The following is a 12975-nucleotide window of genomic DNA, read 5'->3' as shown; positions in this document are numbered from 1 at the left end:
TCTCCACCACACGAGGCTCATATAATCCACTTAGGCTTACATTATGAGCTGTAAATGGTGCCATGTTACCTGTGTAACAAGGCAGCATTTTCTGCTAATAATATAAGCCTAAGAAGACAAACATCCCTCACGCTAAACCAGCAGGGTCGCCTACAATCAATTCACACACTGCAGCCTTCCCCACAGCCTCCCCCTCACTGTCACCCACTGCTTCTACAGCCTTCTCCACAGCCTCTCTGTCCCGTTCCTCCGGTGTAAGCTACCACAGCCCTGGCTTCCTGACTGTGCTTCGACGTGCTGCCGTTGCAGGGATGATGTACGCCGGCTGTCGGTGCATGTTGTCACCGCTCTCCTCTCCCTGTTGCCGTCCGAAGTTACAGTGACAAGGGGTGCCATAGCCGGCGGCTCAGAAGGCCAAGCACAGGTGAAAGTGACATGTGGGTGCTGCGGCCTGCCGCTGCTAAGTCCGCCGATACATTAAGGTGACGGGGTGGGGGACCGTCCACCAGGAAAGCTGCTCTGCAATCCCTGCTGCTGACCTGGCTCTCTGCTTCTCTTGCACATGGGGCTGGGCGCCTGCAGTCCAGTGTCTGCATTGTAAAGTTTAACTTCAGTGGGCTGCTGTCTGCATTACAAAGAGAAACTTTAGTGGACTACCAGAACCTGGAGCTGAGCAATCTTTGCAGCCAATCATGTACAGGGGGTGTCACCCCCTCTGTCAATCTTGTCTCCACTCTGAGTTCCTGGTGGCGTCAAGATACACTAATACCGTAATCTAGTACTGATTTTGTGTGTGTTTCTCTGTCTTCTGGCTCTGGTGGGAGTGGAATTAGGTGAGATGTGCTCGGCCTCACCTGTGGTTCATTTATCAGGACTATTTAGCCTGGCCTGCTGCTTGGTTTCAGTGCTGTTTAATTTTTGGTCTTCTTCTGGCTTTGTTGGAAGTCAGAGCTTGGAGCTGGATCCTCCTGTTTGCCTGAGTCTTCTCAAAGTTAACTACAGTGGTTATTACCTTTTAATCTTGTTTGCTGTGGTATTCTCCTACCCCACATAGGGTCAGCTAATGGCCTAGGTATGTGGTCAGGTCTGCCATTCTCAGTGCCGGCTACCTGCGTATAGGCAGGTCTCTTCCCTGAGTAAGGTTATGTAGGGACAATGTAGTCCTTGTTGCGGTTGTCTGTATTGTTTACCACTGTTTGATGTGCATTTGCGTGACTATCTCAGGTTATAGATCCAGGACATACTAGTTGGACGTGACATTACTTTCACACTACAGTTTCTGCAGTGAAGCACACCCATCTTGGGTTTCCATCTTATATGCTTTTTAATGTATGAAATCGAGACTACTTTGTTCTCCATTTCACAAAGTTTCCATCCCCATCAGTCTTTTTTAGCTGAATAGAAAAATATTGTCCACAGCTTAAAAAAACTGATGAGGAGGAAAACCTTGTCAAATGGAGACCAAAAGCAGTCTCAGTTTCACAAATTATAGGGGTTGTGCCAAGATGGCATACACTGTTTGTATGCCCTATTAGGCACCCCCATCTATGACCATGGATGGACAGCCATTCAGTCAGAACAGCTCCCATTCTTGTTGCCTTTCTGCCATTCTGTTACTACAGATTGAACAGTTAGCTGTTTATTGGGAGTTACGAGAATAGGACTGAGGGTGATCAACTGACTGCCCCAAGCCTCGCATTTTCAAAGAAGTTCTACATCTTGGTAGAAGTCCTTTGAACCCCTATGGTTCCATCCTAGTTTCTGTCTCAATGCCATTTTTGACATAAAATTATTCTTATTATCTACTGAGCCCCAAATACCCCCATCATTGCCTGACACAAATGCCCTATCAGTGCCTGCTATAGATGCCCCTAGAGAACTAGGATACAGTACATCTGTGGAATTAGTAGTTGTTCAAGGGGTTGTGCCAAGATACAACGTTTTACCCTATCCACAGGATATGGAATAATTTTATGGTTGGTGGAGGTACGACTCCGGAAACAACCACCAATCCCAAGAACAGGGGTCCCAGCGGTCCCTGCATGAATGGAGCTGATTACAAAGTACTTGCATTGTTTGCACAACTCCTTTAAATGACTTTATAAACCAAGATGTATGTGCATTTTTCCTCTCACATACCTCTTCAGACTTTAACAGGCAGATAATGAAAATAACAGAACAAGATTCCACTTTCAACTCTTCATGGAAAATTTGTCAAGCTTTTGCGTAACAATGCTATCATATTACAGTTTTAAAATGTGAAAGCTTCCCTAACAATCGGAATGTGGTTAGTTATTTTGTACATATTGGGGTATATGTGAGCATTGCCGCTCTCAGATCTGTCTCTTAGAAATGTAATAATTAAATTGTGTCATTCATGTGCAGTAGTTCTAGCCTCTCATTCTCATGTGCTTTTCTAACAAAGAAATGTAGGTATGGAGAAAAAAAAAAATATATATATATATATATATATATATTAGAGATGAGCGAACGTACTCGTCCGAGCTTGATACTCGTTCGAGTATTAGCGTGTTCGAGATGCTCGTTACTCGAGACGAGTACCACACGATGTTCAATGTTACTTTCACTTTCATCTCTGAGACGTTAGCGCGCTTTTCTGGCGAATAGAAAGACAGGGAAGGCATTACAACTTCCCCATGCAACGTTCAAGCCCTATACCACCCCCCTGCAGTGAGTGGCTGGCGAGATCAGGTGTCACCCGAGTATATAAATCGGCCCCTCCCGCGGCTCGCCACAGATGCATTCTGACAGAGATCAGGGACAGTGCTGCTGGTGCCGGAGCTGCTATAGGGAGAGCGTTAGGAGTTATTTTAGGCTTCAAGAACCCCAACGGTCCTTCTTAGAGCCACATCCAACCGTGTGCAGTAGTGTGGAGGCTGCTTTTTGCAGTGTTGCACATTTTTTTTTTTTGTATATCGGCCGTGCAGAGCATTGCGTCCTGCAGTAATTTTACATTGTCCAGGGCCAGTAGTGGTGAGGCAGGGACAGAAGACATATTTAGTGTATATGGGCAGTGGGCCTTTCCAAAAACATTTGGGAAAAAAAATCTATTTTGGCTGCCTGTGACCGTCCTCAGTGTACTGGGTCTCTGCTGGGGGTAGTTGTCCTAATTCATACGCAGCCAGCTAAGTGTTACAGCAGGCTTGCGCAAAATTCTTTTCTGCCTCTGTGTTGCCTCTTACATTACCGCTGTATTCCTGTCCACAAGTGTACTGCGTCTCTGCTGGGGGTAGTTGTCCTAATTCATACGCAGCCAGCTAAGTGTTACAGCAGGCTTGCGCAAAATTCTTTTCTGCCTCTGTGTTGCCTCTTACATCACCGCTGTATTCCTGTCCACAAGTGTACTGGGTCTCTGCTGGGGGTAGTTGTCCTAATTCATACGCAGCCAGCTAAGCGTTACAGCAGGCTTGCGCAAAATTCTTTTCTGCCTCTGTGTTGCCTCTTACATCACCGCTGTATTCCTGTCCACAAGTGTACTGGGTCTCTGCTGGGGGTAGTTGTCCTAATTCATACGCAGCCAGCTAAGTGTTACAGCAGGCTTGCGCAAAATTCTTTCCTGCCTCTGCTGTGTGTTCCGTAAGCGAAGTCAGCCTCCAACCACAGGCCAATAAGCGGCACATTTAATTACAGCGTTCTGTTTCTGCACTACTGGTAATACAGCATGCTGAGGGGTAGGGGTAGGCCTGGAGGACGTGGACGTGGGCGAGGACGCGGAGGCCCAAGTCAGAGTGTGGGCACAGGCCGAGCCAGTGCGGTGGCCAGGGGTAGAGGCAGGGCCAGACCGAATAATCCACCAACTGTTTCCCAAAGCGCCCCCTCGCACCATGCCACCCTGCAGAGGCCAAGGTGCTCTAAGGTGTGGCAGTTTTTCCCAGAGACGCCTGACGACCGCCGAACAGTGGTGTGCAACCTTTGTCGCGCCAAGATCAGCTGGGGAGCCACCACCACCAGCATGCGCAGGCATATGATGGCCAAGCACCCCACAAGGTGGGACGAAGGCCGTTCACCGCCTCCGGTTTGCACCACTGCCTCTCCCCCTGTGCCCCAACCTGCCACTGAGATCCAACCCCCCTCTGAGGACACAGGCACGAGTGCCTACTGGCCTGCACCCACACCCTTACCTCTGCTGTCCTCGGCCCCATCCAGCAATGTCTCTCAGCGCAGCGTCCAGACGTCGCTAGCGCAACTGTTCGAGCGCAAGCGCAAGTACGCCGCCACGCATCCGCATGCTCAAGCGTTAAACGTGCACATAGGCAAATTGATCAGCCTGGAGATGCTGCCGTATAGGCTTGTGATAACAGAGGCTTTCAAAAGCATGATGGCGGCGGCGGCCCCGCGCTACTCGGTTCCCAGTCGCCACTACTTTTCCGATGTGCCGTCCCAGCCCTGCACGACCACGTCTCCCGCAACATTGTACGCGCCCTCACCAACGCGGTTACTGCCAAGGTCCACTTAACAACGGACACGTGGACAAGCACAGGCGGGCAGGGCCACTATATCTCCCTGACGGCACATTGGGTGAATTTAGTGGAGGCTGGGACAGAGTCAGAGCCTGGGACCGCTCACGTCCTACCCACCCCCAGAATTGCGGGCCCCAGCTCGGTGCTGGTATCTGCGGCAGTGTATGCTTCCTCCACTAAACCACCACCCTCCTCCTCCTCCTCCTCCTCCTCCTCCAACGCAACCTCTGTCTCACAATCAAGATGTGTCAGCAGCAGCAGCATGTCGCCAGCAGTCGGTGTCGCGCGGCGTGGCAGCACAGCGGTGGGCAAGCGTCAGCAGGCCATGCTGAAACTACTCAGCTTAGGAGAGAAGAGGCACACGGCCCACGAACTGCTGCAGGGTCTGACAGAGCAGACCGACCGCTGGCTTTCGCCGCTGAGCCTCCAACCGGGCATGGTCGTGTGTGACAACGGCCGTAACCTGGTGGCGGCTCTGCAGCTCGGCAGCCTCACGCATGTGCCATGCCTGGCCCATGTCTTTAATTTGGTGGTTCAGCGCTTTTTGAAAAGCTACCCACACTTGTCATACCTGCTCGGAAAGGTGCGCCGGGTCAGCGCACATTTCCGCAAGTCCAAGACGGACGCTGCCACCCTGCGGACCCTGCAACATCGGTTTAATCTGCCAGTGCACCGACTGCTGTGCGACGTGCCCACACGGTGGAACTCTACGCTCCACATGTTGGCCACAGGACCCTGGCGGACAAACTGATGGTAACATTCCCATCCGACAGCGCTAGTGGCAGAAGGTGCAGTTCCGAGGGCCAGGTAGCAGGGGAGGCGCAGAGATCAGGCAGCATGTACAGCGCAGGCAGGGGAACATACTCCAAGGCCTTTGCCAGCTTTATGGCTCCCCAGCAAGACTGTGTCACCGCTCCCCAGTCAAGGCTGAGTTGGCGGGAGCACTGTAAAAGGATGGTGAGGGAGTACGTAGCCGATCGCACGACCGTCCTCGGTGACGCCTCTGCCCCCTACAACTACTGGGTGTCGAAGCTGGACACGTGGCCTGAACTCGTGCTGTATGCCCTGGAGGTGCTTGCTTGTCCTGCGGCTAGCGTCTTGTCAGAGAGGGTGTTTAGTGCGGCTGGGGGAATCATCACGGATAAGCGTACCCGCCTGTCAACCGACAGTGCCGACAGGCTTACACTCATCAAGATAAACAAAGCCTGGATTTCCCCAGACTTCTCTTCTCCACCAGCGGACAGCAGCGATACCTAAGCAATACGTAGGCTGCACCCGCGGATGGAAGCATCGTTCTCTATCACCACCATCAAAAACGGGGACCTTTTTGCTTCATCAATCTGTGTATTCTAGTCATCCTCCTCCTCCTGCTCCTCCTCCTGAAACCTCACGTAATCACACCGAACGGGCAATTTTTCTTAGGCCCACAAGGCTCAGTCATATAATTTTTGTAAACAATTTTTATACGTTTCAATGCTCATTAAAGCGTTGAAACTTTCAGCTGAACCAATTTTTATTTTAACTGGGCTGCCTCCAGGCCTAGTTACCAATTAAGCCACATTAACCAAAGAGATTAAGGGGTTTCACCTGCCCTCTTGGTTGGGCATGGGCAATTTTTCCCAGGTACATTAGTACTGTTGGTACACCAATTTTTTGGGGCCCTCGCCTACAGTGTAATCCAATTAATTTTTTGCCCACCTGCATTAAAGCTGATGTTACCTCAGCTGTGCTGGGCAATGCAATGGGATATATTTATGTATCGCCGGTGGCTTCCTGGCACCCACCCATGCTGTCGGTCCACACGGAGTTGTAACTCCATGTGTACACTTCTAAAGAGCCCCAGTCTGACTGGGGCATGCAGTGTAGGCCGAAGCTCACCTGCATTTAATCGGACGTTACCTCAGCTGTGATGGGCACTGCAATGGGATACATTTATGTACAGCCGGTGGGTTCCAGGGAGCCACCCATGCTGTGGGTGCACACGGAATTCCCATTGCGGAGTTGTACCTGCCTGTGACTATTTATAAAAAACCGCGGTCTGACTGGGGCATGCAGACACCTTGACAGAATGAATAGTGTGTGGCACATAGGTTCCCCATTGCTATGCCCACGTGTGCAGCTCCTGATGGCGGTGGCACAGGATTATATTTCTCATTGCTTCTGTACAGCATTGTGGGCTATTGCCCCGCCCATTTTAAAGAGGGTCGCTGCCTAGCTGTGCCAACCCTCTGCAGTGTGTGCCTGCAGTTCCTCTGGCAGACGCACTTATAAATAAACATGAGGGTGGTGTGGCATGAGTGCAGCAGAAGGCTGCGCAGGGACACATTGTTGTGCGCTTTGGACACTGCGTCGTGCGCACGCGGGGGGGGGGGGGTTGGGCAGCATGTAGCCCAGGAGAAGTGGCAGCGGAGTGTCATGCAGGCAGTGATTGTGCTTTGTTGGAGGTAGTGTGGTGCTTAGCTAAGGTATGCATTGCTCATGAGGGCTTTTCAGAAGTAAAAGTTGTTGGGAGGGGGCCCACTCTTGCCACTATTGTGGCTTAATAGTGGGACCTGGGAACATGAGATGCAGCCCAACATATAGCCCCTCGCCTGCCCTATCCGTTGCTGTGTCGTTCCCATCACTTTCTTGAATTGCCCCGATTTTCACAAATGGAAACCTTACGAGCATCGGCGATATACAAAAATGCTCGAGTCGCCCATTGACTTCAATGGGGTTCGTTACTCGAAACGAAGCCTCGAGCATCGCGAAAATTTCGTCCCGAGTAACGAGCACCCGAGCATTTTGGTGCTCGCTCATCTCTAATATATATACAGTATATACTCTTTTATGATGTGAGAAAGACTGATATATGCGCACCACTAAGCAGTAAGATCACTGCTGCACAACTACTATTTTTTGGGGTTATACCAAAAATCAGGTGGTGCAGTATAGAATCTTGCGTTATACATGATTAGCAATATTACATTAAAGGCTTAAACACACCAAAGTAATTTAGCCCCGTTATGTGGCCATGATAAACATGGCCGCATAACGGGACAAGACAAAACCACTGATTTCAATACTTTCATTTTCACTATCGGGATTCTTGCCCGTTATTTGTACGGGTGAGAAAAGTTAGAACTTGCCCTATCTTTCTTGCACATAGTATTAACTGCATGCGGGAAAGATAAGGCAGGACCTATCTTTCAGCGTTTTTTTCAAAGTCCTGTGCTATGGCATGACGTTTGAGAAACCAGAGAAAAGCCGTTCATGCACAACTATGCTCCGTAGCAGCTCCGTCTGAAAACGCCATAAAACAAAGTTTATTTCTAGAGCTGCACCTCTATTACCATCTAGAAAATAAGGCCACACAAATTTTTTTATTGCGTACTACACATGCAAAATACGCAGTAGTATACCTCCTTGTATTTATGTGGGGTCTTCCACACTAGCATTTTTGCGTTGCGTATTTTACACGTGCAAAATCATATGCAGCATGTCCTATTTTTGGCATTTTAGCACGTATTTCACACATAAATTGCCCATACATATGAATGGACTGCATAAAAAATGCTGTGTTTTTTTCTACGGTCATTTGAGAGTGGCCCAAGACTGTGGACTGCATAATAGATTAATATTCTTTTGTGAAATTTTTATTTAACTGTTTAGTTGAGTTTTTACTCTTACAAATCAGAGACTAAAGTAAAGAAACAATATACAATCTCTGCAGATTTCAATAAAATTATTTTTACATTATTTTAAAAATCTCACTCTCAGAGTAAGTGTACGTTCACAGCAACATAAATACTGCGGAAGATTCTGCAGCAAATTCTGCAGCATCCCCAAATAAAAATCTGTGTCAAAATATAGATACCGATTTTGACCAGGAGACAGCTGAATATCTGCAGCTGATTTTAGTAGCTACATTGCTCCCCCTTACCTTGGAATGCATTGCAGTGTCAGCACACCCCAGCACAGCCCCCCCCTCAGAAGACTAGTGAGCGCTGAGCCGCTGATCAGGTGATACCACTTCCACATCAGCCTGTTAGTGACATCCAATATGCCTTTTAACAGCGATCACTAACAGGCTCTAAACCTGCCAACAAGCCTTTTAACAGTGCAGCAGGTTTTTAGCCTAGAATGGGAGGAGCAGTGACTCAACTATGTGATAACAGATGGCCTCTACACTAATTGGCAGTATCAAATGTAACTCTAATCTCAGCTATTACACAACTTAGATGCCGTGGTCAATGCCTCTGTACCCCATCAGCCACCAGCCATACAATTCAGAGTGCCAATGGGCAGCAGAAGGAGACCCATTAGCTCAAGCCTATTAGATGCTTCTAGAGCCAAGGTCTAATAGCCCGCCCATCATAGTTATAGAACACTGAACTACATAAATAATCCAGTGTAATATTGTAATATTTTTTATGTATCAACAGTGAGAAAAGGGCAGATTCTGGAGACGTTTTTGATGGATGCGGACGAAATGAGCAAACAAGTGTTTGAATATTGAGAGTGAAGAAAAAAACAGAGCTGGCAAGCTGCCTAGGAGATATGGTGATACGACAAACTGAATTGGCAATATCAGATATAGGTTGGTTAGTAGATGACAGAAACATAAGAAGTTCAGTTGTAGATAGAAAGGTGATATGGTGTTAGAGACAGTGGACAGACTCTGGTGTTTTGCAGTAGTGAGGGTGTGTTGTTACAGGAAGAAGTGTGTAATTGGGTTTCATCAGCGTTGAGAAAGTACTGAATGCCAAATCTGCTGATAGTTTGTACAATAGGGATTAGAGATTGGTCAGTAGTTGGCAGCACAAGACAAGTCAAGAGACGGTTTCTTTAGTAATGGGGATATGACTTCATGTTTATAAGACATACAAAAAGAAAAGATAGGTTAAATAATGTAGTGAGGTAACCGATGACAGTTTGGGGAGAGAGACTACACCTTTGGCAGCACAATTTCCTACAGTAGATGTAAATGTACTATTTCCCAAATCTTTATGGTAGTTTCTTGCAACTTTTATATATACATCTGGATGCAACTAGTAGCTGTAAGTCTGTTTCAACTTTTGTTGTCCCAATAAAAAATAAGCTGTTTATTACAGTTGGCAACTTATTTTACCTTCTTTGCGCCTCATTGCAAACTGACAGTAGGGGTCAAGTTGGCTCCCTGTTGAGAACATCATTATAAATCACATTTGATAGCTTAACACTAACAACAGCTGGAAAATAATTTCGCTCCTAAACACCACCTAAAAAATTAAAGAATCTTTTGAAAATAGATATTTAGAGCACTAATTTATAGCGGTTTTATTATGTATTTATGTGGTCTAGACTTTACGTGAATGGATTTAATCTGTGATAGAAAAATGTGAACAGTTTATAATCTTAGATTAGTTGGCCGACAATTATATAATACATTCCACTTTTAGGTCATGCAAAACAAAATTTAGCAATGAGAATTATTTTTAAAAAATTCCTCCTGTGTATAAATATTACTGTTACAAACTTGTTATGACGCCCTGCTGTTCTTTTGATTCCTTCTCAGAATGTCAGCAAAGGGCCATTTCACATCTGCATTTTAGGACTTTCTGTCTCTCTGTTCCATTTTTGGAACAGAGAAATAGAATTAAAACTGAAATAAGCGTTTTATTTTTTACCCCGATTGATCTCAATGTGTTTTCAAAAAAACTTCCATTACGTTATGTTTCATTTTTTTTACTGGAACAAATAGCACAGCATAGATTGCATCTACAGATACGGTTTTGGTATTCTTTTAAAGCCAAGAATGTTATCAGGACCATCGTTGCTCTGGGTCAGACTTAGGCTTCTTTCACACAAGCGGATATCGGACGGCCGTTTTCACGGCCGGCCGATATACGCTATGTTGGGGGCGAAAAAACTGGTGAATGGGCCTGGTGAGGCTGGCGCAAATGTCCACCCATGTACCGCCCCTTGTTCATAGCCATTGCACAGAACGAGCGGGGAGGAGAGCAGAGGTGAGCCTGCACGTGGAAGGAGAGGAGAACAGAGGAAGGGACTTTAGCAGCGGCCGACGTATTCTGGCCCAAAATATAGTTCCAGGACTATGTTTTGGGTCCAACGTAAAAACGCCCAGCGCTATTTTGGGCTGGCTGATGTTTTTACGTCTCACAAAAACGCCCATGTGATCTGATGCATTGGAATCCAATGTATCAGATCAAAGCCGTATCACGGCCGGCCGATATGCGCTTGTGGGAAAGAAGCCTTAGTCTGAGATAAAGCAAGCTGAAGTGTGCCCCCCACTCTACAGTTTCAGAAAACATGCTGAATCGGCTGAATGGCAAGCAACAATCAGAAGAAATGCTCAGAATGACAATAAAATGCCTAATTATGGTGAGTCGTCTTCTTTTCCCAGCGTTGTACGCAGGGTAACTCCTTCCCTTTTTTTCAGCTACCATAGAAGTCTATGTCAGTTTTCTGTGGACAAAAATAGGGCAAGACCTATCTTTTCTCAAACGAAAATCTTGCACGGTATAAACGCGTTCATCTGTACAAATCTATTGAAATCAAAAGCTTCGCTTGGTCACATTATACAGGCGAGATTTTCACATACGGCAATGCCTCTGCAAATACGTTCGTTTGAACCGCCGCAGTGCGTTTCTGCAGCAGAAACACTTTAAAATCCCCAACAAAAGTGTATTTGTGGAGTTCGGTGCGGTTTGGTGCAGTCTCTACAACATAAATAGACATGCTGCAGATTTATAATCTGCAGCGTTTTTCACGTTTGGCATTTCCATGGCAGAAAAATTCCGCTACGTGTGAAGGAGGTTGGTTAAACCTCATTCCCTAGTCTTGCGCTGTAAACGCTGTGGATTTCCCGCAGTGATTCTGCAGCGGATCCAGCCTGTGTAAAGGCGGCCTGGGGGTTTAAACACATTGCTGGTATTCCACTCAACTCCATGGAATTTCTGCTTGCAGTTCTGAAGACCTGGCAGCTTCTCTGAAGAAGTTTATATAAAAACAACTATTACACAAATTGTTCTTGCTGTTGCAGTAACTTTTATGAAATCTGATCAACATAGTTGAAGACCACAAACCTTTCCAGCTATACTATGTTTTATAATAGCATGCCCTTTTATCCACCTCTGACTTTCATTAAAACTAATAAATCAGAAACCACATTGTGTGAACATGTCCTTAAAGGGAACCAGTGACCCCTTACGAGCACCACAAACTAAGGGCTCCGTCACACAACTGTATTTTAGCATGGAGAATAGAGCCCATTGAGTTCAATGGGTTCAATCTCATTTCTTTCTTTTGCGTACACGGTTCTCGCGGGCACAAAAAATAGGACCTTCTCTTTTTTGTGCTCATTTGCACTCCAAAGAGTCCTATAGAGGTCTATGGGAGGTGCACAACTGCGTATACATTATATGCTGTACAAATTCCTGCACACCAGCACCTTGTTTAGCTTAATAGCCATTTAAAACAGGGAGGTAGTGATTTCTCCACCCATCTAAACTAGCAATGCCTGCACAAATATGCACAATATTGTGCATAAACACACACGTGAAATACCCTCACTCACTGCGCAAAAACAGTGAACTGCAGCAAGTGTGTTTTGCGATACGCTCATGTGATGCCACCCTTAGTTATGCAGGTTTCGAGCAATATGAAGATGTCCTTTTTATATTCACTCGGATCACCATTCCCACGCTGTCACCCACGGAAGTTGGTGAATGAACAGTGCAGTGCCTCAGGGCGGACTCTGACAGGTGTTTTTGTGCGCGTATTTGGACGTGCATAATGTGAACGCAACACGCACAGTACCCATTCAATTCAATGGGTTTGCTGCCATAAATTTGTTTTTGCACACACATTCCAAGCGCACAAAAAAAGAATGCAGCATGCTTTATTTTTGTGCGCATTTGTGAACCAAGGGCCCCATAAAAGTCTATGGTAAGTGCGCACTAAATACTCGCATAATTCCTCAATACGTCGTGCAATTTCACAATAAAAAGAACACAACTAATTAAGCTAAATAGCCTTTTGAATCAGGGGGCGGTTGTGTCCAGCGCCCATGGGAGAAAGTACAAAAACTGCAGGTGCAAACGTGATGCGCTTGCACAAGCATTTTTGCGCATATGCCCATGTGAGTCTGCCCTTAGAAAACAATATGTGTGCGCGAGCACACAGCCTGTAGATGTGAGTCCACTGCACTGCCCACACACGGGTGACAATGCATGAATTGAGAGACGGGTAAATAAGAAATACATTCCTAGACTCCTCCAGAACTGTCTTATGAGTACCATAACTTAGTTTATGGTGCTCATAGATGGTGACAGGTTTCTTTTAAACAATCCATGCAAATTAAAGTGAACTACTTGTGCTAGCCATCAAAAGTAGTAAAGCTCGCTTTACCAATTCTCTGCCGCTCTCATGCTAACACTCTGCCCAGCTCCAGCAATGACATGTCAACATAACATGTGACTGCTGCAACCAATCACACTGAATGCTTTGATGA

The sequence above is a fragment of the Eleutherodactylus coqui genome, chromosome 1, assembly GCF_035609145.1.
Source record: "Eleutherodactylus coqui strain aEleCoq1 chromosome 1, aEleCoq1.hap1, whole genome shotgun sequence".
Classification (NCBI taxonomy): domain Eukaryota; kingdom Metazoa; phylum Chordata; class Amphibia; order Anura; family Eleutherodactylidae; genus Eleutherodactylus; species Eleutherodactylus coqui.
Note: the sequence above shows the minus strand (reverse complement) of the source record.